Here is a 25,224-nt window from a genome sequence, read left to right as displayed (position 1 = left end):
CATTTTCCTCTGAGCATCAGACTCCAGGTCTTCTGGCTCAAGATGGTAGAATGAGACTCCTCACCTTCTGACTTGCCCTAAGTAAAATCATCCAAGTGAGAATAAGCCTGTGGAGAATGAGAGAGGAAGCAGAGTAGAGGGAGAAAACCATCAGTCTTTGAAGACTTCAACAGATTTCAGGAAGATGAAAGGTAAGTGCATACCTGCCCACAAGTTAGAAAATGCAGGCAGACCCCACAGGATGGGGGTGAGGATACAGGCCATGTCCAAAGGGCTCAAGGTTGGGGTGGAGCAGGAGACCAAGCCTGGACTAATGGGATCTCTTTAATGAGTATGTGCTTCAGCCTCAGTGCCTTTCTTCAAAGACTTGAGCAAGTTTTCTCTTGCCTTGTACCCCAAGATTCTTCTCCAAAGAAGTCCAAGGACTGCCCCAAATGTGAGTAATGGCACCCAATACAACCCTCCCCACTCTGCCATTTGGATACCCCAACCAAAATGTTGTCCCTTAAGCACAAGAAGTTCCAGTTAACTTTCCTGTCCAAGGGGAGAAACTAGTGGAAAACAGAACTGCAAACACAGGAGCAAAGTAAACCCATCCAAGCCATAGGCACATTCAACCATACCTGTGAAGGAAATGGAGCACCAGCCTACAACTGAGCTGGGCAGAGGCCAACCCTACACAGTTATGATCATGTTTATTTGCTGTGTATTGAATCCACTTTTAGGTGAAACCCAGGAAATACATACATGGTAAGTAGAACAAACTAAATGATGTTTACTTTGCTGATAAAAAACTAATGCATATTTGGATTGAAGGGAACATTCTAAATCTGGACTGGAGTTCTGCTTACATACTTCTATAGATTTACAAAAATCATTATATTATACACTGATAGTAGATGAATTTTATGGTATATAAACCATACCAACTGTGAATAATGAAAAAAATCTATTACAAAAAAATGCATGTCTAACTAGAAGAATGTGGGATGCATAGGGTAGGGAAAAAGATAGAAGAAAAGGTAAGGATGCCAAGAGCTACCTGTCTCAGCAATTACTACAACAGAACAAGAAATTCAAGTTTAAGTATACTGCTGAAAGCTCAGTATTTAACCTAAAGAAAAACTGACTGTAAAAATATTACTCAGCAATCTAGAAGAAAAGAAAGGGCTATAAATCACCTGATGCGGACCCCAGCTCTTGGGACCCACCATATTGTGGATGAGGCAGGAGAAATTCACATGGACTACCAAGTCCTGTGGAGGAAAAGGTAGAGAAAAAGTAGGGATGCCAAGACTTACCTGTCTCAGCAATTACTACAACAGAACAAGAAATTCAAGGGGAGAAAAAGCCTCAGCTTCTGCCATGACAGGCCTTTATTTCGTTTTCCGGGTGCATTACATGATAGTCCTCATTTACTATGCCCAGGTTCACATTAGGTGGTTATCTTTTACAGAAAAACAAAGGAGATGATGCTGCTAATCACATCACAGATGAAGGATATTTGCAAATGCAAAGGGAAAAGTGGTTGAACTGGGTACACTTGTCCTTGGAAGAGTTACCATGGGTTTTAGGAAGTTACTTTGCAGTAAATGTTTTCTGCATCAATTCAGGGTGAGAGAGTTTTAGGAAAAGCAAGTCTCATAGCAGTCAAGGTATAGTACAATCCTGGTCCTGTGCATCGGACCTTGCTTTCCACTGGGAGCTGAGCCCACACCATGCAGAATGGTCTCTCACAATCACCTAAACCATTAAATCTTTTTAATGGAAAGTCATCCCCCAAAAAATCAAGGTTGAAAAATAAAGAAACTGAGTGAGTACATTATTGCTTATTTAGAATTTTGAGTTTTGGAAGCAACCACCAGAACAACTAAAAACAGTAATGGTTAAAGTTTTGCCTTTAGGAAATTCCCATGCATAACTGAATTGAATAATAGTTGGTATTTCCATGGCAGAACAGATATTGAAAATGATGCATGACATTCTCACTGTCCTGAGATGTGCACAGTCATGTGTGTGCTCATCTGCAAGACTCATAAAATCAAAAAGAAAAGTAACCTTAATGAAAAATTACAAAGGACCTCCATATGTATTTATAGTGACTGGTGAAACATGAAATATTCTTTCATTTTTTCTTTTTTTTAATTTATTTTTTATTGATTATGCTGTTACAGTTGTTCTATTCCCCCCTTCATTCCCCTCCACCCTACCCCCCATCCACACCATTACCCCCCCCTTTAGTTTATGACCATGTGTCTCAAGTTCTTTAGATTCTATATTTCCCATACTATTCTTGCCCCCCCATCTATTTTCTATCTACTGTCTATGCTACTTATTTTCTGTACCTTCTCCCCCCTTCTCCTCCTCCCACTCCCCTGTTGCTAATCCTCCTTGAGATCTTCATTTCTATGTTTCCACCCCTGATCTAGCTGTCCTTTTAGTTTGCTTTTGTTTTAGGTGTGGTTGTTAATAACTGTGAGTTTTCTGTCCTTTCACTGTTCATGTTTTTTTAACTTCTTTTTCTTAGATAAGTCCCTTTAACATTTCATATAATAAGGGCTTGGTGATGATGAACTCCTTGAATTTGATCTTATCTGAGAAGCACTTTATCTGTCCTTCCATTCTAAATGAAAGTTTTGCTGGATAGAACAATCTTGGTTGTAGGTCTTTGGATTTCATGACTTGGAATACCTCTTTCCAGCCCCTTCTTGCCTGTAAGGTCTCTTTTGAGAAATCAGCTGACAGTCTGATAGAAACTCCTTTGTAGGTGACTGTCCTTTTAGCTCTTGCTGCTTCTAGAATTCTCTCCTTCATTTTAATCTTGGCTAATGTAATGATGTGCCTTGGTGTGTTCCTTCTTGAGTCCAACTTCTTTGTGACTCTCTGAGCTTCCTGGATTTCCTGGAAGTCTATTTCCTTTGCCAGATTGGGGAAATTCTCCTTTATTATTTGTTCAAATAAGTTTTCCACTGGTGGCTGTGCCTTTCCCCCTTCTGGTACCCCTATAATTCGGATGTTGGAGCGTTTAAAGATGTCCTGGAGGTTCCTAAGACTCTCCTCATTTTTTTTGAATTCTTGCTTCTTCACTCTTTTCTGTTTGGCCATTATTTGCTTTCTTTTGGTCCACTCCATTGATTTGAGTCCCAGTTTCCTTTTCATTGCTATTGGTTTCCTGTGCAATTCCATTCATTTCAATTAGTTTCACCTTCATATGTTTGTCTAATTTGTGGGTATAATCAACCAGTTCTATGAGGATCCTAATGACCAGTGTTTTAAACTGTGCGTCTGAGAGTTTTGCTATTTCTTCATCACTTAGATTTATAGGCTCCAGGGCTTTGAGATCTTCTTGAGCCATTTTTGGTATGTTTGCACCCGTTAAGTATGAGGAGCAGAGCCTTGGACTCCCAGGTCACTGGGTTGTGACGCTGTATGTGGGGGCGTGGTCAGAGCAGGGAAGTGGCAGCCCCCTCTGCTGTTCCTCGCAGCTCGGTGAAGAGCGGAGCTTAAGTTGTCATGGGGGCAGGGCCACTTAGGTCGCTGGATTATGACGCTGTATGTGGAGGTGGGGTTGGAGCAGGGAAATGGCGGTGCCCTCCGCCTCTGCTTGCTGCTGGGGCTGCTGGCTCACGTTCAATCGCCCACTCCCTTGCTTGTCTATCCACACACGAATGCGCGACCACAGTCAACCCGCAGCCCTGCTCCCTCGCTGTTTCCCCGCGATTGCTTGCTGAGTTGCCCACTAGGTCCAACCCTGAGCCTGGATTCTGCGCGCCTGAGTCGGTCTGACTGAGTTTTCCTGTGCTACCCCGCTCTGCCAGCTGCTGGTTTCACCCCTCTTAATGGTGAGGCTGTAGAATTTGTTGTTAACAGACTTCCGAAAAGTTCAATTTTCTGTGTTCTGGCTGTGTTTTCTATTGCTATTATTTAGTTGTCTCTGAACTTGGTTGTGTGAGGAAGCACGTGTCTCCACCTATGCCTCCATCTTGGCGGAAGTACATGCTTTCATTTTTAAAAGAAACATTAAAATTTGATTATATAAAATAGTTTATATTTAACAAACTAGTTGTCCCAGATCATACTACTCTTTCATACCTCAAATATCTTTAAATCTCTATGACTTTTATTGCTGAATCTGCTGCTGATAGGTCTTGATAAAGCTAAACTTTAAAACTTTTAAATGTGGCTTTAAAAAAAGGCACATTTAAGTGTATCAAATAAAATTGAATGTTATAAATGCTGCAATAATTCTTGCTTTGATGATGAACCAAAGGGTCTTTCATTTATATTTCATTTCATGTACCAAATCATCTCATTTTTTACCTCAATCCTCAGATATTCCTGAAATTAAGAAGAGCATTTCATTAAAATTGTAAAAAGTATTTCAAAGGTCCATCAGTTTGTGTATTATGGCTTTCAGTCACAGCCACTAATTTGACATTTCTCAGTGTGTTTTTATTTCCATTCACTCCTATTTTCCTGGAAGACCCACCCTAGATTCCCATCCTGGAGAAGGGGGCCAGGGAAGACATGCAAGACAGAAGCATAGCCTCCCAGACCGTGAATTTCAAAATGGACTTTGAAGGTCCCAACAGAAATAATAGTTTGGAAGATAAGACTTGAACCTTGAAACTGCTAATTCTAAGTACCAAAATTCAAATTTTATCATAAACAATTTGTTATAAACAAGTTTTTCCACAAAGAAGATGTTAGGTTCTTTTCAGAAGCTGGTTCATAGTAGAAATAAATGTTCCCAGTTGTGTGAACTTCCAGCTACACATACAAACATGCTTCAAACCAATGAATGTAGCCAGTGGTCAGAAGGCAGCCAGAAATTAGGACATGTTTAAGAAAAAATATTGACTTTGTCATTTTTCCCAGAACCTGAAACTAACTGGCTGAATAAAAATACCTAACATTGGGGCAAGTCAGAGCCAATCTTACTGCAATGTTTAGAATGAGTCACTCTGAGCACAAATGTCTGTTTGCCTCTAAATTGTATGAAGACCATATACAATGGTGCAACATCTGATGAGACAGACTAGCTTGTTTTTATTTAATTCTAAATATGGGGTTACCCAAGAGTTCCTATTTGAAAGAAAGCAGTAGTCTCACAAAGAATAATAGATGATTTAAACTTATAAAACAAGAAAAAATGTGGATTTTACCAAAAATAGCTGTCCTCTACCCGCACAAACACTATTCTCCACCTGTAGTGAAAGACAAGATACCATGGAATTTTTTTGGAAGTGGAGACAGCCCTTCTGTGAGACAGTGGTCCCAAGATATGTCATTCATTCCTTCCCTGGTCACACCTTGAATTCAAATTTCTGGGCCTTCTTTATTAATTCTACATCAATTATTGGGGAATTATTATTTCAAGCCCATTCAACTACATATAAAATGCATTGCAAATGAATATGTGTATCTGTGTTGCAATAAGGATGCCCTGATTTTTTTAAAAAAGAAAGAACACAAACAAACAAAACCTCCACCTACCCTTGCCCAGCACTCAAGAGAGGCAGAGGAATGGAGCTTTAGCCTGGAAACACATGCTCAACCATCCCAGCATCTGTCCTTCGTTTTCCTCTTGGTTTTGAATTCCTCTTCTGCCTTTGCTTGCTGCATGATGTTGAATTGGTTAAGTTGTCTTTCTCGTCTTTACTTCACAATTGTGAAGAGCAATTATGCACCTCCTTACAGGTGTGGTGAAGAGGAGAGAGATACTGGTACTGTACTGGGTTTTCAGTATACTCCATGAATGGAGCTATGATAATTAAAGCAATGGTTCCTTGAGACCCAAAACTCTCTCTCTCATCACCTCTGATATTAAGTAACCTCCACTCATCACAAAGCAATCAGGTCATCCAGAGTATTGACTAATGTCCCGAAAAATGACTCAACATGGGGTTCCCTTCCCCCACTCCACATAGAGTTTTTTTCAATCATCAGACAGTTGACTTATATGGATGCTCCTTTTGAAAGATCACCCTATGTCTTTCTTCCTATGGCTAATTTTATGTCAATTTGACTGAGCCATGAGTACCCAGATATTCAGATAAACATGATCTGGCTGTGTCTGTGGGGGTGTTTCTAGTTTAGGTAAACATTTAAATCAATAGCCTGATTAAATCAGGTTATACTCCCCAATGTGGGTGGGCCTCATCCAATAAGTTGAGGGCCTGCATGGAGCGAAAATGCAGAGGAAGAAAGATTTTTTTTCTCTCTTCACTTGATTGTCTTCTAGCTGGTACACTGGTCTTGTCTTGCCTTCAAATTGGGACCCAGATTAGAACTAAACCATTAGCTCTCCTGGGTCTTTAGCTTGCCTACTGCATGTTTTGGAACTTAGCTTCAAAATCACATGAACCAATTTCTTAAAATAAATCTCCCTTTATATATCCTATTTGTTCTGTTTCTCTGGAGAACCCTGATTAATACAGAGGAATAATATGTATTAATTTTAAATATTTAGAATACCAAAAAGGCTATGAAAAAGTCACATATAATCTCAATTCTCAGAAATAACTAGAAACATTTTTATATATTGCTTCTCAATCTTTTTTCTATATATAACTGCATAATACCATAATATGCAATTTTGTAATTTTTTTAACTTATAAAAATTTCAAATGACAGATAATTATTATTTTTGAAAAATGCACAAGTGATATAGGAAAAAAAGTGCAATAAAAACATAAATATTGTCCTAACCCAATCAGCCTAAAGCAATATTAATTAGCAATGAGAAAAAATGTTTTATGTGTGCCTACACATAGGTAGAAGAAAGAATTTAAAAATATGGGATTATGTTATTCAAGCAATTTTAAAATAAAAATGTCAAATTTAATTTTTTTATTAATAGAAGAAAATAAAACTAAAGTCAAATTTCAGAAATTTTTGTTAATCAAATAAATTTCTTCATAAGAAATTTTTATTTTTAAATGATTAATCTGAAGATGAATATGCATATGTTTGGAGATTGAGGATATATTTTAGTTGGAATTCTTTTTTGCAAACCTCAGAAAACAACTGGCAGCTTAAGCAGAAAGATCTATTTTTCAGAATGTGCAGAGGCAAGAGCAGGTCAGATGCAGAGGTTAGGGGTCCTGCCTCCTGCCCTCCTTCCTCTACTATCAACCTCAGCACAGGCATTACCTGTAGCAGATGAACTTAGCTGCTCCGCAAAAGCAAATTTCTGTAGAAAAGAAAGCATTTATTTATTTATTTCCATTAATCCCACAATGAGATTACATTTAGACAAGGGATGTGGGCTCATTTCTCTGGCATTTTTGAGTTTAGTTATCTCTCTTATGTGACGAAGGAAAGAAGGAAGGAAGGAAGGAAGGAAGGAAGGAAGGAAGGAAGGAAGGAAGGAAGGAAGGAAGGAAGGAAGGAAAGGAAGGAAATTTTCACATTCTTCCCTAGTTTAGATAAAAACTAAACCTCCATTAGATGAAACCTCCATTTTTCATTTACATTGTTAGGTTCTGCTAGATCATAGAGGGGAAAAAAACTCCTAAATTTTAAGGATCCTGAGAAAGGATCCTCAGCCTTCTGTGGGAACCACAGGGGCCACAGGTGTTGCAGTGCCCTATTTCAACCCTTCTCTGACTGAATCATCTCTTTCTCATGGAGCCTTTTGGAGGACTTGGCAAACTGAAGGAAGACATCACCTCCAGGGTTCTATGGGAGAACGGGCATGAAAGGAAGGGAAATGCCATCAAAACTGCCCAGGAAACAACAAATTGGTGTCTTGTTTGGGTTTTGTTGTCTCAGCCAGAGTTGGCTGAGCATCTTTTAAAGCAAAGAAGAGAGAAGAGGATGGAGCATGTTGTGTCTAGTGCTCTCAGCAAGCTGCCCCAACTTCTACCAGAGCACAGGGCTGTGGCATTCAGGCATAAAGAATGTGCTGTAGGTCTGTGGACTATACTGAGAGCCAGCGGTATCTCTCATCTGCTTGCTTTGGTTTTCTCAAGTACTTCCCTATGAATCAAGCTGCTTTAAATTGCATCTTGTTCAGGAGCTGAAAATAGAAACCTCTTAGAACACACTCTGTATTCCTGCTGAAGGATGCTCCACCTGACTGCAGACCCTACACATCAACAGAGGGGCCAGGTTCTCATGCCTCCTCCCTGTGGTTTCTTTTTCTCAAGGACTCTTAAAGGGTAACTTTATAAACCAAATAAATATTTACGTTTTGACCTCTCATTCCTAAGCTTCATGCCTTTTGTGAGAGCCAACAGCCAATTATTTCACACTGTGTTCAAAGTGCTAAATGGTGCCTGCTTATAAATCAGATAACAGCTGTATAAAGTTAGAAGGAAGGAAGGAAGGAAGGAAGGAAGGAAGGAAGGAAGGAAGGAAGGAAGGAAGGAATCAAAGTTTCAAGAAATTTTATATTTGTCATTATGAAATAGAAACTGACTTCCTAGACAATAAAATGAATATGCTCCATGTGTGACCTATATGAAAATTTGTCTTCATTAGAGTCTCAGCACTGTGATACACAATAATATTGTACAACACCATTTAAATATAAAATAGGAAGATACATATAATACAAAAATATTTTAAAGTGGTAGTAAGAGTACTAGCTATGGTTAAAGTATACTTCAGGAGTGATAGTGTAAGGAAAAAAAACTACTCTATAAATTTAATATCATTCTTCCCCATTGGACTTCATTATTTAGCAAGGCAAACATTTTATCTGCCAGGTGGCCTGTTTTGCACTTGGCACATGGAACTGGAATATCTCAGAAGTAGCCCTGATGCTTAACACTACACTTATTTGTTTTCTCTTCAGCAGTTCCCTCAGAATAAATTAGAACCCCACCCCATGCCCCTTCCTCGGGGCCATACATGATGTGGTCTTCGCCTAATGCTCTAGGTTTCTTACACCTCTTTACCTTATGATGCTGTGATTCATACAGCCTTGCACCAGCATTCTCTCACTCCAGGGCTGCTCATCCTCCCTTCTGGAATGTTTTCCCATAACTGGGCCACTTCATTATCTTCACTTGGTCAGTATAAAGGTTAATTTCAGGTGTTGACTTGACTGGACCACATTTCACAGATATTTGGTTAAACATTATGCTAAGTGTTTCTGTGAAGGTATCTAGTGGATGAGATTAACATTTAAAGCAATAGACTTGGAGTAAAGCAGACTTCCCTCTGTAATGTGGGAGGGCTTGCCAATCAGTTGATGGTCTTAACAAAAAGACTGAGGTTCCCACTGAAGAAGGAACTCTGTCTCCAGATGGTCTTTGGAGACATCATCATCAAGCTGCAACATCAACTATTCCCTGGGTCTCACCCTGCAGAGTCTAGACTTACCAGACCCTACAGTCATGTGAACCAATTCCTTAAAATTAACATCCTCTCTTTCTCTTTCTCATGCTATTGGATCTGTTTCTATGGAGAACCTCGCCTAATGCAGTCAGACTGCTTTCCTTAACAGCTTCATCTAGAGACTGATGTTAGGGAGTAATATCAGTGTTCTTTCTTGATGTCCTTCTTAGGCACTTCCACAGCCTGGGTTATCGTGTGCACTCACCCCCATCCCCAAACACACAGAAATACACTGGTCCTAGGCCTGTGGCCTCTGAGTAGCAACATGAAGGGCACTGTTCAAACTACATGCCTTCTTTGAAGTAACTGTGGAATTTAAACAATATAATTTAAAATATTGAAACCAGAAAAGCAGGCATTCATGTAGCCTGTCACTACCAGAACCAATAAGTAGAAATAAGAATTGAATCTTTACAGGCGCTTTGTTCAGATGCCAGAGATCTGAGAAGATGGCAGGTTATGTACCCTAAAAATCATCTTTACAAAGAGAAAAAAAGGGGAGGTAAAGAGTTTGGAAAAAATAATCAGGTAAGAGTTGCAGTTCAGCAACAATTTTCCTAGTATTTCTTTATCTACTGATCAGCAATTCTTTATCAGCATCATGGATATCCCCTCCTCGAAACAATGGCTCAGATACCATCTCAATGTCTTGCAGATCTCCTTACACACAAAGGTTGACTGGCTTTGTCAACCTCCTGGAGTCACTGGTCATGCATTCCAATTCCTGGAACAACAGCTTTCCACGTGCATTAATCACGTAAGCCTGTTAAATATAACTAAAGTTAAAATCTTTAACTCTTGAGTTCCCTTATCAATATAATAATATTTGGAAGTGAATTCCCACTTTATTATTTTTAGAAACTTCTACAGAGGACTACAGGAACTAGAATTAAAGAGAGTCTCATTGATAAGGTGAAACTCTTCTAATGACTCATTAATTCATTATTAATGAATATTATATTCATTATATTAAATTAAATATTATATTCATTATATTAAAAACTCATAAACAACTGTAATTATTCATTGGTAATGAGCCCTGACAGAACCTTTCTATTAAAGCCAAACCCCACCTTTTATTATGCCAATACAAAACCCTTAGGTTTTCATGGAGGCACTCACTTTTGAGTGCTCCCACATGCATAAAAAATAAATTTCTCTCCTGTTAAGCAGGCTCCTGAACACTTGGACCTAAGTTGCTAGAGCAAGTTTTTCTCCCGTACCAGGAACCTCTATATTAATGCTTTTCTGGTGGCTCACTCTGTTACTCTTCTTTAAAATCTTAAATCATGAGCTTCAATTTATTACTATGCTATTAGCTCTCATTTAATCTTGATTTTCTTATTGTTTATCTTTATACCTTTAAATAATATCCATAAGCCTCTGTCCCTGTTTTGTCAACTTGCCTCTATTTGAGACTAATCACCCACTGTCCTAACTCCAGCATAGCTTCTTTCCCTGCACTTGGACTTTGTTATTGTTGAGGCTAGCTCACTGGTATTCTAGTCTATAACCATACCAGGGTCATCAATGGTTTTGTCCAAGTGTTGATTCTACAAGATGAAAATTAATACACAGCAATTGCATTATATTAACTATATAAAAGTGTTCTTTATAAACCTAAGTGAAGTAGTTTCCCAGAGCAGACATTTTTCAATGTCCATATCTTATAGTGAGCTAGTTTATCCTATTTTGTAACAGTGCTGAAATCTTGGTTGTCTGATGTTGGAATGATCTTTCACATGGATAATCCTGATCAATGTCAAGGCTGCATAGACAATTATCAACCTAAGGTTGTCCAGACCAAGCATCATTGTCTTGATTCAAACCTGCAAAATATAAATAAGTTAATAACCTGTATCTTGATTGCATCACTCTCTTTAAGCATACATACCATGCACTGTTTGTTTGTTTGTTTGTTTTTACCAGATTCTGCCCATTAAAAAAAAAAGCTAGCGTTAAAAAGCTTTCATCAACATTGGGTGCTACACCTTTCTGTTTATAATCAGTTATATCAACACCAAGGACAGAACATATTCTACCTTCATTTCTCTGTATAACACATTCAGCAAATATTATATGGCCCTTGGCCACTGAACACCTGAATCAATAATTCAAAGGACAGTCTGATAGCTAAATTATGTTGGGAAAACTGGACAACCACATGCAAAACAATGAAATTGGATCACTGTCATACACCTCACACAAAAATTAACTCAAAATGGATCAAACTTCCATAAGAAATCCTAGGTGGTAAGCTTCTTTTCATCAGTCTTGAAAATGACTTTTTGGATTTAATGCAAAAAAAATCAGAAGCAATACAAGCAAAATAAACAAGTGGAACTATATCACACTAAAATGCCTCACACAGTAAAGAAAATCATCAGCAAGATGAGAAGGCAACCTACAGAATGGAAGAAAATTTTTGTAAATTATATATCCTCTAAGGGGTTAATATTCAAAATATATAAAAAATTAACATAGTTATACAGCTCAATATCACAAATAATCTCATTAAAATGGGCAAAGAATGTGAATAGACATTATTCCAAAGAAGACATACATTGATGGCCAAAAGTGCATGAAAAGGTGCTCAAACATCACTAACCATCAGGAAAATACAATCAAAACTACAATAACTTCTAGTCAAGATGGTATCATAGGCAGAAATGGCTCGCCTCCTCACACAACCACATGAAATTACAGCTAAGACATCCATTCCTCAGAACCTTCAGAAATCAAATTGAATGGAAGTCTGACAACTATGCAATTAAAGAAACCACATCCATCCAGTCTTGTAGAAGAGGTAGAAATACAGAACAAGGGGGTCCAACATCCACATGTAATGAATAAAAATTGGGAGGGATATCATGGGAGTAAGGAGTGCTAACCCCACACCAGGTCAGGGTTCCATTGCCAGAAAGATAACTCCCCACAACCTCTGGCTGCCAAAACCAGTGGGGATTGAGTTGGTGGAAGAAATTTCTGGAGTTCCAACCAGTTCCTCTTAAAGAACCGACACAGACTTACTCACACTCACTCACTATGAGTTAAAGCACCAAGGAAACAGCTTAAAAGGCATTGGTGGCACTCTGGCTGGTGTGGCTCAGTGGCTTGAGTGCTGGCCTGTGAACCTGAGGGGAATCCCACCCCACAGAGTTCTCCCAGTTATGGATGAAATAAGCCATTCCAGACACAATCCATTTCAACAGGGAAGGGGGTGGCAATTCCCTTTAGTAGAGAATGCCCCCCAAGCCCTTCTCCAAAATGGTTTTTCTTGGGATTGGTATGTGCAGGGGTATATAGCATGAATGCATAGCTCATCAAACAATGTCCAAAGGCTATAGTTATAGAAAACAGATATCATTTATAGATAACAGTTGAAGAAACACAGAGGTCTGCCTCAGGTCAGGGTCTGTTAGACATGCTGACGCCAGATGGTTGTTAGGGCATGTTTCATGAGATAGGGAGTTCACTCCTTATGCTTTGAACTTAATCATCTGTTTTATACAAACAGGGCTATAGCAAAGCAAGCTTCAAAGGATACAATGTATTCTTCAGGCCTGATTTCCCATGGGAACCCTCAGTGTTAGTATCAGGTCATGCCTGACTCCTGCATTCCTGAAGTTTCAGTCAAGACTCACAGGCCTCTTTCAAGGCCTTGCTTGCATGGGCCTACAGTCTCCAATACTATACAAAGTGGTCCCCAATGTAAGCCAAGGGGTCAAGGGCTTGATTCCTGCTCAGAGCACATGCCTGGATCATGGCCAGGTCCCTAGCATGGGGCATGCAAGAGGCAACACATATTGATATTTCTCTCCCTCTCTTTCTCCTTTCCTTCCCTCTCTCTAAAAATAAATAAATAAACTATTTTTTAAAAGGTACCAGTGGCATACAGGGAGAAATGGAATTGTCTGGCATCAAGGCAAGAGGAGGCCATTGTCCCTTTTCTGGACACTTTCCCCACAAAGTCCCAGAGCCCACACACCATATGGCACCCCCAGAACAGATGCCATATCTGAGACTTTACCATCAACCTGGCTAACACTATTTGCCCTGCCCTGGAGTGTTGGAGCCCAAGAGGCCTGTGAGGGGTCGAGGATAGGGTCTAGCACTGCGGGTGTGGTGACTAGACTTGGTTTCCGGCCTCGGGGCTATCTTGGGTTATAACAGTTCTCTGACCCCTTGAGAAAGTAGCCGCTTCTCCCATCAACTCATATATTTGGCCTGTGCATCATGTACCAAGAAAGTATCTTAGCTTGGGAACGTCCGGACTCTAAGGGAAGAGATAAACTTTGTAAGTCAAGGAAGTGAGCTACGTGCCAGAAGTCTTCTCCTTTGTTCTCCTTTGTATGCAAGATTGTATATAAGCCAGAAGACTGCGCAATAAACTTGCCTTATGCCAGCAGAGCATTTGGTCCTCTCCTTTATTTCAGTCCCTCGCTCAGCCTCACGACCACCCTTGCCGCAGCGGGCTGCGGCAGAGTGGCGCCCGAACAGGGACCTGAAGAGTCCAGAATCGTGAGGATTTGAGATCCCGAGAGGACCGCTGCTACGGGGGCCCGGTAAGTTAAAAGTAAAAAGTAGCAGGGAGCGGTGCAGGAAAGCATAATAATGGGGAATTCCCACTCTTCCGAAAGGGAGTTGTTTGAACAAGTATTGTGCACCCTATTAAGGGGACGAGGTGTCACAACCTCTAAGGGGCAAATCCATCGTTTTGTGGATTTTGTCCAACAAGTATGTCCTTGGCTTCCTATAGAGGGAACGATTAATATTAATACTTGGAGGAAGATTGGGGAGTCAATAGATGGTTTCTCCCCTGAGAGACAGATTTTCCCTGTCCTTCAGAGGCAGAATGATCAGGGCCAACAGTGGCGAGATTATGAGCCTATTCCTTATAAGATTTTGAAGGAGTTAAAATTAGCCTGTGCCCAATATGGGGCTACCGCCCCCTTCACCATTGCTACCATGGAAACTATCGCGAGCCTTGCTCTTCCCCCGCAAGATTGGAAAACTATGTGTAAGGCAGTGTTAACTGGGAGTGATTATTTGTTATGGCTTGCTGAATATCACGAGAGCTGTGAGCGACAAGCTAGGTCTAAAGTTGCTCGCAGGCTTGGAATAACATGAGAGGCAGCTAGAAAGCTGGTGCAGGAGCAGCTTGCTGCCGGACATATTGAACCTTGCACGTCACCATGGAATTCTCCTATATTTGTTATCAAAAAGAAGTAGGAAAGTGGAGGCTCCTTCAGGATTTGAGGAGAGTAAATGCTTCCATGTTCCTCATGGGTACATTGCAGCCTGGACTTCCATCTCCTGCTGCCATTCCTCCATCTACTTATAAGATTGTGATTGACTTAAAGGACTGTATTTATACTATTCCACTGTTCTCCTCTGATTGTCAGCGATTTGCTTTTAGTGTTCCCTCCACTAATCTCCAACAACCAATGTTAAGATTTCAATAGAAAGTTTTACCTCAGGGTATGGCTAATAGTCCTACCTTGTGTCAAAAGTTTGTGCAACAAGCTATTCAGGGAACACGAGATGAGTTCCCCTCAGTTTTAGTCATTCATTATATGGATGATATCTTGCTAGCGCATTCCAATCATGACCTTTTGATTTTAGCATTTTCTAGGATGAAACAAGACTTAGCCGTTTTCGGTCTGCAAATGGCAGCTGATAAGATCCAAAATGCTTACCCTTACTCCTATCTTGGATACCAACTTAAGCCCCTAACTTTTTCACCTCAAAAATTGCAGATTAATACTTCACCTTTACATGATTTTCAGACCCTACTAGAAGAAATCAACTAGATACGCCCATCTTTGAAATTTACCACCGGTGACCTTAAGCCTCTTTTTACTTTGCTTAACGGAGATTCCAATCCTGCCTCTCCTCGAGCGCTCACCCCGAGCGCACGGCAGGCCTTACGGCTGGTGGAAGACGCTCTTCAGTCCGCCCAATTGTCTTACTGTGATATTTCACAAGCTTGGTCCTTGTTAATAATACCTTCTTCTATCGCCCCGACAGGAGCTCTCTACCAGCATAGAGTACTCCAGTAGATTCACGGCCTGGCAACGCCAAAGAAGGCGCTTGCCTCTTATGCCTCGTTAGTAGCCGAGAGAGTTCAGCAGGGCCGCAAAGTGTCTATCCAAATCTTAGGACGAGACCCTCCTGTTATAGTCATACCATATACTTCCGAGCAGTTTTCCTGGCTAATGAACATGAATGATTCTTTTCCATTGGCCTTTGAAGGCTTCTCAGGACAGGTCTCTCATCATTTCCCGAAAGACAAGATTTTTCATTTTGCCTCTCAAGCCCATTTTATCTTTCCCAGAAATCTCTCCCTCATCCCTTTGACTTCCGCCGTCAATTTATTCACAGATGGTTCATCTAATAGACGCACTGTTCTAGTCACCCCAGAAAAATCCCAGGTTTGGCAGGTCGCCTCCAGTTCTGCTCAAGAAGTCGAACTCTTTGCTGTTCATCAGGCCTTCCTCCTTATCCCTGAACCTTTTAATCTTTACTCTGACAGTCAATATATTGTCCATGCATTAACTGTTTTAAAAACTGTCCCTTTAATCACAACTTCTAATCATACAGTTCTCCAGTTATTCCACTCCATCCAGCAATTGCTTCGACAGCGAAAAGCCCCCTGCTTTGTTGGTCACCTTCGGGGACATTCATCTCTTCCAAGACCTTTGGCGACATCGAATACACTCGCAGACTCCCACACTCACGTCTTTCTTTCGCAGCCGCAACGTGCTCAACAATCCCATGCCCTTCACCACCAATCTGCCCGATCTCTTCAGTATCAATTTCAGCTTACCCGAGAGGCAGCACGACAGATTGTTAGGTCGTGCTCCACCTGTTCTCAGCTGCTTCCAGTGCCCCATTTTGGTGTTAACCCCCGAGGTCTCAAGCCTAATGATCTCTAGCAGATGGATGTTACGCATTGCCCCTCCTTTGGCACACTTCGATATCTACATGTCACTATTGATACTTGTTCTCATTTCCTTTTTGCCTCCCCTCTATCAGGAGAAAACGTTCGCAATGTAATCTCTCATTTACTATCTTGCTTTTCAGTACTTGGTATCCCCAAAATTTTGAAGACCGACAACGCCCCTGCCTATACCAGTAAAGCCTTCACCTCTTTCTGTACTTCCTTTCAAATCCTTCATAAAACAGGTATCCCTCATAACCCTCAAGGACAAGGAGTCATCGAACGAACGCATCTTTCTCTCAAACAACAATTTGCTAAACTAAAAGGGGGGAGATGGTATAGCCCCCACTCTCCAAAACTGCTTGTATCTCATTCCTTATTTGTTTTAAATTTCTTAACTTTAGATTCGGATGGGCGCTCTGCGGCGGACAGACACTGGGGGCCGCGCATGCGGAACTACCCTCAAGTATTTTGGAAAGACCCCATAGATGGGTCTCGACATGGCCCTGACCCGGTACTAGTTTGGGGCCGAGGGCATGTTTGTGTTTTTCCCACAGACGCTGAGTACCCACGGTGGTTGCCCGAGAGGTGTGTCCGCCATGCCCAAGAGCAAGATAAAGAAGCTCCAGAGAAGACTCGCGGTCATGTTACTGAAAAACTGGAGAGCCCAGAGGAGACTCCAGCGGTTAGCGCTGATCTTGAGCCTCCTGCGGTTACTGAAAACTCAAATGAAGGCTGAAGAATAATCGGACCTATCAGACTATGCTTTGGAAGGCTGTCGCCTCCCTCCAATATGTCACCATAGCCAAGAGACAAGTAGTTTAAATGCATATAGGAACACAAGACGCTATCTCCGTAGACGGAACCCAGAAAAATGTATCTGTCATAGCTTGTGTATCTGACCCCTTCGCGTTTATTGCAGGGGATTTACAGCTTGCTCAGAATACCATGTATAATCTAACCTGTCATAATTGCATTTTAACCAATTGTCTTAATTCCTCCTTGAATGTGAGCTGCTCAAGCAAACGTAAGTAACGAGGATCCTCTTTTGCATTTGAAGTCTAGACTGTTTGACCCTGAGGTGGTAAGGCGAGACGTTGCCAGAAGTCCACCCAGGGGCTCCCAAAAGAGGGGACGCCCTCGGGAGTAGTGACTAGGTCACTTTTGGTTTGGATGCGTGAGAACTGCAGTTCGCCTGTGTGAGAGAAAATTAGGTTCACTTGTGTGAGAGGAGAAACTATGTCTGTGCCGGTGTCAGTCTTTGTTTGTTACAGCTATGTCAGTGTCTCTGTTTCTATGTCTAGTTTGTGATTTTTGTTTCTGAGCGCGTTTGTAAGCCAAATCAACGGCTTGTACGTCGATCTAAAGCGACAAAAATTAGATATAACCAAAAACAAAATACCACTATATTATATAAAGTAAAAAAGGGGGAGATGTTGGAGCCCAAGAGGCCTGTGAGGGGTCGAGGATAGGGTCTAGCACTGCGGGTGTGGTGACTAGACTTGGTTTCCGGCCTCGGGGCTATCTTGGGTTATAACAGTTCTCTGACCCCTTGAGAAAGTAGCCGCTTCTCCCATCAACTCATATCTTTGGCCTGTGCATCATGTACCAAGAAAGTATCTTAGCTTGGGAACGTCCGGACTCTAAGGGAAGAGATAAACTTTGTAAGTCAAGGAAGTGAGTTACGTGCCAGAAGTCTTCTCCTTTGTTCTCCTTTGTATCCAAGATTATATATAAGCCAGAAGACTGCGCAATAAACTTGCCTTATGCCAGCAGAGCATTTGGTCCTCTCCTTTATTTCAGTCCCTTGCTCAGCCTCACGACCACCCTTGCCGCAGCGGGCTGCGGCACTGGAGATCACCGGAGACTCTACCCACTCAGCTTACAGGCCCACCCAAGCTGCTTTTTCATATGAATGGCTGGTCTTGGCTCATGCTTCACGACTTCCTAAATCCTCTCAAATAAGCAACAGCTGGCCTCAGTGAACCCCCTAGCCCTCATACCTCTTGCTAAGTGGCCCTAGGCCCAGCACCAGCAGCAGCCTCCCTAGATTCACAACTTGGCTTCACCTGAGAATCTCTAAGCCCAGCACAAGTATCAGCCATCTCAGATTGCTTATAGCTCAGGTGGGATAGCCCCGGGCAAAATACTACTGGGGGCTGACTTTGGCCTGCACCACCCAGGAAACCCCAGAGCCTACACACCCAGTGAACAGCTACAGACCACATCAGAGCACCACCACCACCCAGGCACTACCCAGCTGATTCTCCACAGAGGGCAGAGGTTATTGGTCAGTTGTTACAACTAGTCCTTGCAGCCGACTAGCCTGGGTAAGTCACTCCCGTTGATACGCCAACAGCAGCCAAGGCTCAACTACAAGAAGAAAGTGTACTTGGCCCACACAAAGGGTACACCTTGAGTATCCAACCTGGGTGATAGGAAGGGCTGTGCCACTGGACCCTACAGTACACCTAGTATATTAAGCTACACTACCAAGACATGGAGTCACAGCAGCTATACTTAATACATAGAAACAAACACAGAGAGGCTGCCAAAATGAGGACACAAAGAAACATGGCCCAAAGGAAAGAACAGATCAAAACTCCAAAGCTGAATGAAATGGAGATAAGCCATCTATCACATTCAGAGCTCAAAACACTGGTTATAAGGATGCTCCAGGAACTTAGTGAGAACCTCAACAGCATAAAAAACACCCAGTCAGAAACAAAGGATACACTAATTGAAATATAGAACAACTTACAGGAAAAAGAACAGTAGAGTGGATGAAGCTGAGAATCAAATCAATGATTTGGAACATAAGAAAGCAAAAAACAATGAATCAGATCAACATGAAGAAAAAAGAATCCAAAGTATATGAAAATAATGTAAGCAGCCTCTGGGACAATTTCAAGTGTTCTAACATTTACATCACAGGGATACCAAAAGAAGAGAAATAGCAAGAAATTGGAAATCTATTTGAAAAAACAATGAAAGAAAACTTCCCTAATTTGATGAAGGAAATAGACATGCAAGTCCAGGAAGCACAGAGAATTTCAAACAAAATGGATGCAAAGAGGTCCACTCCAAGACACATCATAATTAAAATGTCAAAAGTTAAAGATAAAAGGAGAATCCTAAAAGAGCAAGAAAAAAGCAGTTAGTTACCTACAAGGGAATTTCCATAACACTGTCAGCTGACTTCTCAAAAGAAACTTTGCAGCTTCAAGGGATTGGCATGGAATACTCAAACTCATGACAAGCAGGAACCTAAAGGGAAGATTGCTCCACCCGGCAAAGATATCATTTAGAAACAAAGGGCAGTTAAGAGCTCCCCAGACAAGAAAAAAACTAAAACAGTTCATCACCACCAAACCATTATTATATGAAATAAATAGGAGCTTTAGAAAAAGAAGATCAAAAGTATGAACAATGAAAAGATCAAAAGTATGAACAATATTTATCAACAATTGAACCTAAAAAACAAACTAAGCAAACAATAAGAACAGAGACAGAATCATGGATACAGAGAACATTTTGATAGATGCCAGATGGGGTGTGGGGAAATGAGTGAAGAGGTGAGAGGATTAATAAGTACAAATAGGTAGTTACAGAATAGCCATAAAGATGTAAAGTATAGTATAGGCCATGGAGTAGTAAAATGACCTATGTGCATGACCCATGGACATGAATAATGGTGTGGGGATTACCTGAGGGAGTTGGAGGTGCTAGGTGAAAGTGGATAAAAGGGAAAAAATTGGTAGTAGCATAATCAGTAAAATATACTTTAAAAAGTAAATAATAGTTTTAATTATATTTGATTTTATTTAAGTTAAATAAATTCATAAATTTATTTATTATGCTATAAAAACACAATAATATACCACCTCACACTTGTTAGAATGACTATAATTTAAAAAAAGAAAGATGTATTGGAAAGGATGTTGAGAAAAGGGAATTCTTGTTCATTGGTGATGGGAGTGTAAATTGGTACAACCACAATGGAAAACAGTATGGAGATTTTTCAAAAAAAATCAATAATAGAACTACCATATGATCTAGCAATTCCACTTCTGGGTATTTATCTGAAGAAAACAAAAATGCTAACCCAAAAATATTTACACCCAATGTTTATTGCAGCATTATTCACGACAGCCAAAATATGGAAATAATCTAAGTGTCCATTAATAGAAGAATGGATAAAAAAAGATGTGGTATATACATAGTAGAACAGGATTCAGTCATGAGGTAGAAGGAAATCCTGCCATTTGCAACAACATGGATGGACCTTGAGGGTATAAATAAATAAACCAGAAAGAAGACTGAGTAGCACCTATACCCTAAGTATGATGATTAAAATGTAGATTCCAGCCCTGGCTGAGTAGTTCATTTGGTTAGAGCTTCAGCCCAATACACCAAAATTTTGAGTTCATACAGGACACATGAAAGACTCAGCCAATGAATGCATAAGTAAGTAAAACAACAAATCAGTCTCTCTCTCTTTTCCTCTTCCTCTCTCTATAAAATCAGTAAATAAAAAAATGTAGAATTCCATTTGAAATTAACCTGTGACTGTGAATTCAAGGTTGCCTAACACATTTTACAGTCTGATCCTTTGATTTCTCTTTCCCTCCAACCAGAGACTACAAACAAGCTCACATCAGAGGAGTGGACTCTGGGGGTGCTTAGTGGGCAAGGATTGTCCAAGTTACCACTGCTTTTGCAGGCTCTGAATGTGCCAAGAATCATCCTTAAGATGATCTGCCTTTTTATTCATTATTTTCCTTCTTCCTAGCAACATGCAAAATTTATTTCTCCTCATCTTGGCAATGACAAAAGGCAATATTCTTTGCTTTTTCATATTTGAAATATGATAAAACATGCAAAAAAGATTTCTGATAAACACTCGTTGCTAATCAGGTGTTTAGAAATCTTCTTGTATCAAAAGAACTTAACATTTCTTTCCATGCCTTTTATTTTCTCTAATAGAGATTACTTTCTCCACAAAAGTTTATTCTTGATAATATCTTTCTCCATATCACTTGAACAACTACTAGAAATCATTGACTTAATTTATAATGTAATTATATAACTCGCACCAAACATTTAAGATTTTTGTATAGAAATTCGTTGGGTATACAAATAACTAGGCCCATCACAAACTTTTTGAAAATTTTGATCATGCAGTTTTCTATGTAGTTAATAAATATTTTGTTTATGATTCCTGCTTTTAATTATCACATTGACTTTCCCACTAAAAATTATAATTTAATTATATTAATTTTCTCTAATATATAGTTACATTTTTAGTTAGCTTTCTTTCTCCCTATAGTAAACGTTTTCTTTTAACATAACTGAGTCATGCAAATCCTTATGCTTATTTTGCTGTCAGTTGCAAGTATAATTTAAACAAAAATAGCTCACATTGCACTATACAAAAAACTGAGGAAGAAGGATGACAGATGTTTAGGAAATTAATATCACGAGTAAATGCATCCTCTATTGACTCTGACAAATGGGAAGAACAAGGAAGAAAAAGTATGACTCTTTCACATTCCCCAGCTCTATTTTGCATATGCTGGTCATGCTATGCTGGCACCAAATGGTCTCTAAGTCCATTAATTCATCACTTGTTACCAGTTTGTTCCATTTAAAATTTTATTACATTTGAGGTCTGAAATGCCACAGCAGAAGTTGGGTCACGACAATTTAAAGAAAAAGTCCTACTACAAGAGAAAGGGTATCAATGGGCAGTGGGAGGGTACCTGGTGCACAGGTGCCCACCACCCAGTGAAAGGAAGAGCCGGGCCTGACAATATGTCAGGAGGTGCTCCCACTGTGCCTCCAGGTGGACAGACACTGGTATAGACAGATGAGAGGCTTTAGGGCCTTGGGGAAGGGTCATCAGCAGCAGTATCAGCACCACCTGAAAGCTTGTTAAAATGTGAATTCTCAGGTGCGGCCCATCCTGTTGGATCAGAAACTATGGTAATGTTCTGCCATATGATCTTTGGCTTTATTTCCTCAGGTTCAGACTGAAACCAAAACCAGTAGGTTGTTACAGAATCATAGAACATGTAGCACATGCATGAGTAAGAACTCTCACCCAACCACCACAAGGAATTGAAGAGACCAGATCCAACCATTTCCTTCCAAACTGTATATTGATTACTGGGCTGTGGTAGTCTTTGCCTTCCAATTCTAAGTAGGAGTCTTGTGACTGCAAGATGACTCCAGAATGATAGCTTTTAAATGTGTTGCCACTAGATCTCTTTAATTAGGGAATACGTAATTTCACTTTTCTTATCTGATTTCCCTTTTTCTTTTGCCACTATATACCTTAAAAATGCCATTAAAGAATAAAAATTGCAATTTTTAATAAACTAACAAGCAAAATAATCACAAATTCACAGATAGAGAGCAGACTGACAGTTGTTGGGGGATATTGTTGGGGGATTTAGTGGTGGGAGTGTAGGGGTTGAGAAAAAAATTTACAGAAGGAAAAAACTCATGGACATGGACAACAGTGTGGTGATTGCCAAGGGGAAGAAGATGGGGGAGGTGAGAGACAGTATGGGATGTAAATGGTGATGGACATAGACTTCACTTGGGGTGGAGAACATACAATACAGTGTACAGATGATGTGTTGTAGAGCCGTGCACCTGAAACCTGCATAATTTTGTTAACTAGTCACACTCAATAAATGCAGTAAATAAATAAACTGGAAAAATTGCATTTTTAAAAAACGTTCTTTGGGTACAAAAGTGAGACTTCCATATATAGAAACAGAACTTTTTAAAAAGCAGGTCTACAATTGTGTTTGCAGCTTCCATCACTCTCTAACACCAGCACTTCCTTCAGCTCCCTAAGAGCTCCAGAAGAAAGAGAAGGGTGGGTGAGTAAAGAGGTGCTTTATACCTCTTGTATAAAGCACACTGTCCAGAAAATGACTGGTGGTAAAGCACAGAGGAAGCAACTAGCTACCAAAACTTCTTGCAAGAGTGCACCTTCCAGTGCACCCTACTGGAAGAGCGAAGAAACCTCATTGTTACAGGCCTGGTACTACGGCACTTCGTGAAATTAGATGTTATCAGAAGTCCACTGAACTTCTGATTCACAAACTTCTCTTCCAGCATCTAATGCTAGAAGTTGCTCAGGGCTTCAAAACAGATTTGTGCTTCCAGAGTGCAGCTATTTATTTTCAGAAGGCAAGTGAGACCCATCTGGTTGCCCTTTTTGAAGACACCAACCTATGTGTTGTCCATGCCAAACATGTAACAATTATGCCAAAAGACATCCAACTAGCCCATTGCATATGTGGAGAACATGCTTAAGAATCCACTATGATGGGAAACATTTCATTCTTTTAAAAAAATTCTCTTCTTCCTGGTACTGGTATGTTAGATATTTTTTCCCCTGGGGTCAAAAGGTACCTAAGTATATGAATGCAAGTGGAAAATGGGGGACAAAAATCAGGTATTGGCAATTTTTCTATTTTCGTTTGTGTATGCATTTTTTAAATTAGAGTGTTTATTTATTTTAAATATTTCATTTATTTATTATAGACAGAAGGAAAGGGATCGAGAAAGAGAGAGAAACAGCAATGTGTGGTTGCCTCTTCTGTGCCCCACACTGGGGACCTGACCCTGACTGCAACCCAGGCATATACCCTGACTAGAAATGGAACCAGTGACCCTTTGTCTTGCAGGCCAGTGCTCAATTCACTGAGCCACACCAGCCATGGCTAAATTTTTTTAATATAAATGCAGAGACATAAAGCATTAATACAAGTCAGGATGTTTCAGTAAACAAGTTTTGGCAGTTCAACTTTATATTAATATAAATAAACTGTTAACTTTTTCTGGACAATGCCAGCATTTGGATTTTTTAAAAACAAGTAAATTTCTTATTGATGGTGGCTAAATAGTGTTAATAGCATTTTTGTTATACAGTAGATTCCACCCATTCACTATACTTTTCTGAGTTGTCCTACATGCAAGTATGTTTTTAATGTTGTCTGTCTTCTATGCTGTTCCTATACGTTTGCTATTAAAATACATTAAATTACTTAAAAAATCAGATCTAGGAGAGAAATGGATAAAACATAAGACAGCACCCAACTGTCCAAATCTAATAGTTACTTTTTTTCATACCTGTCTTATAATCACAGATGTGCCAGGTAAATTTAGAGATGTTGATGTAAGAGGCCAAGCAATGTGAGGAAAGGGAAACAACTGATTTTCTCAAAAATAAAACTCTTTTTTTTAAAAAAATAAAACTCTTAAAGAAATGGAAACTCATTAGTGCTTTGAAGAATTGTTTTACTGCTCCAGCTCCATCAGGAGTCTCACTAAAGAGCAGGGTTCTTTGAGTCAGGAGCAGGGGTTTCTACCTGTAAGAAAGCTGGGTCCTGGCAGATGGGGCAGCACTGTTTCCATGGATAAGAGAAGAATGGGCAGCCAAATGGCTGCAGATGGAGAGTGACTATGAGAACATGCAGGGTAAGTGTTCCATCTTCCTTCCAGATGGCACACTAAAAGAAAATGGATTCATTAATGAGTTAGCTCACACTGCTGTGCAAATTCCTCACCTGGAGGATCAATGGTCAAAGAGAGATGAGAGACTCTGTCTTTCTGAGATCTTTAAGAGAGAGACCCAGGAATGTGTCAGTAGCAAGCAGCCTACTTTGGAATTTCACAAGATCTCCAACTAAAAACAGAGAATCTAGAAAACAAAATAAAAAACCCATGATTGTTACTTACAACAATACTATGTGACAAGCTATTTTCACAAACACCAAAATAAAAACAGGGCAAGGACAAACCACCAACACCCTAGAAATTCAGGCACTGGCAGCTGCAGAAGAGAAAGCAGAGGGCAGACACCAGCACCTGGTGGTCCAAGCACAGAAAAACCTTGAGGACCCACCGTGATC

Source organism: Artibeus jamaicensis, unplaced genomic scaffold (assembly GCF_021234435.1).
Source record: "Artibeus jamaicensis isolate MK-2021 breed Jamaican fruit bat unplaced genomic scaffold, CSHL_Jam_final scaffold_1964, whole genome shotgun sequence".
Lineage (NCBI taxonomy): Eukaryota > Metazoa > Chordata > Mammalia > Chiroptera > Phyllostomidae > Artibeus > Artibeus jamaicensis.
Note: the sequence above shows the minus strand (reverse complement) of the source record.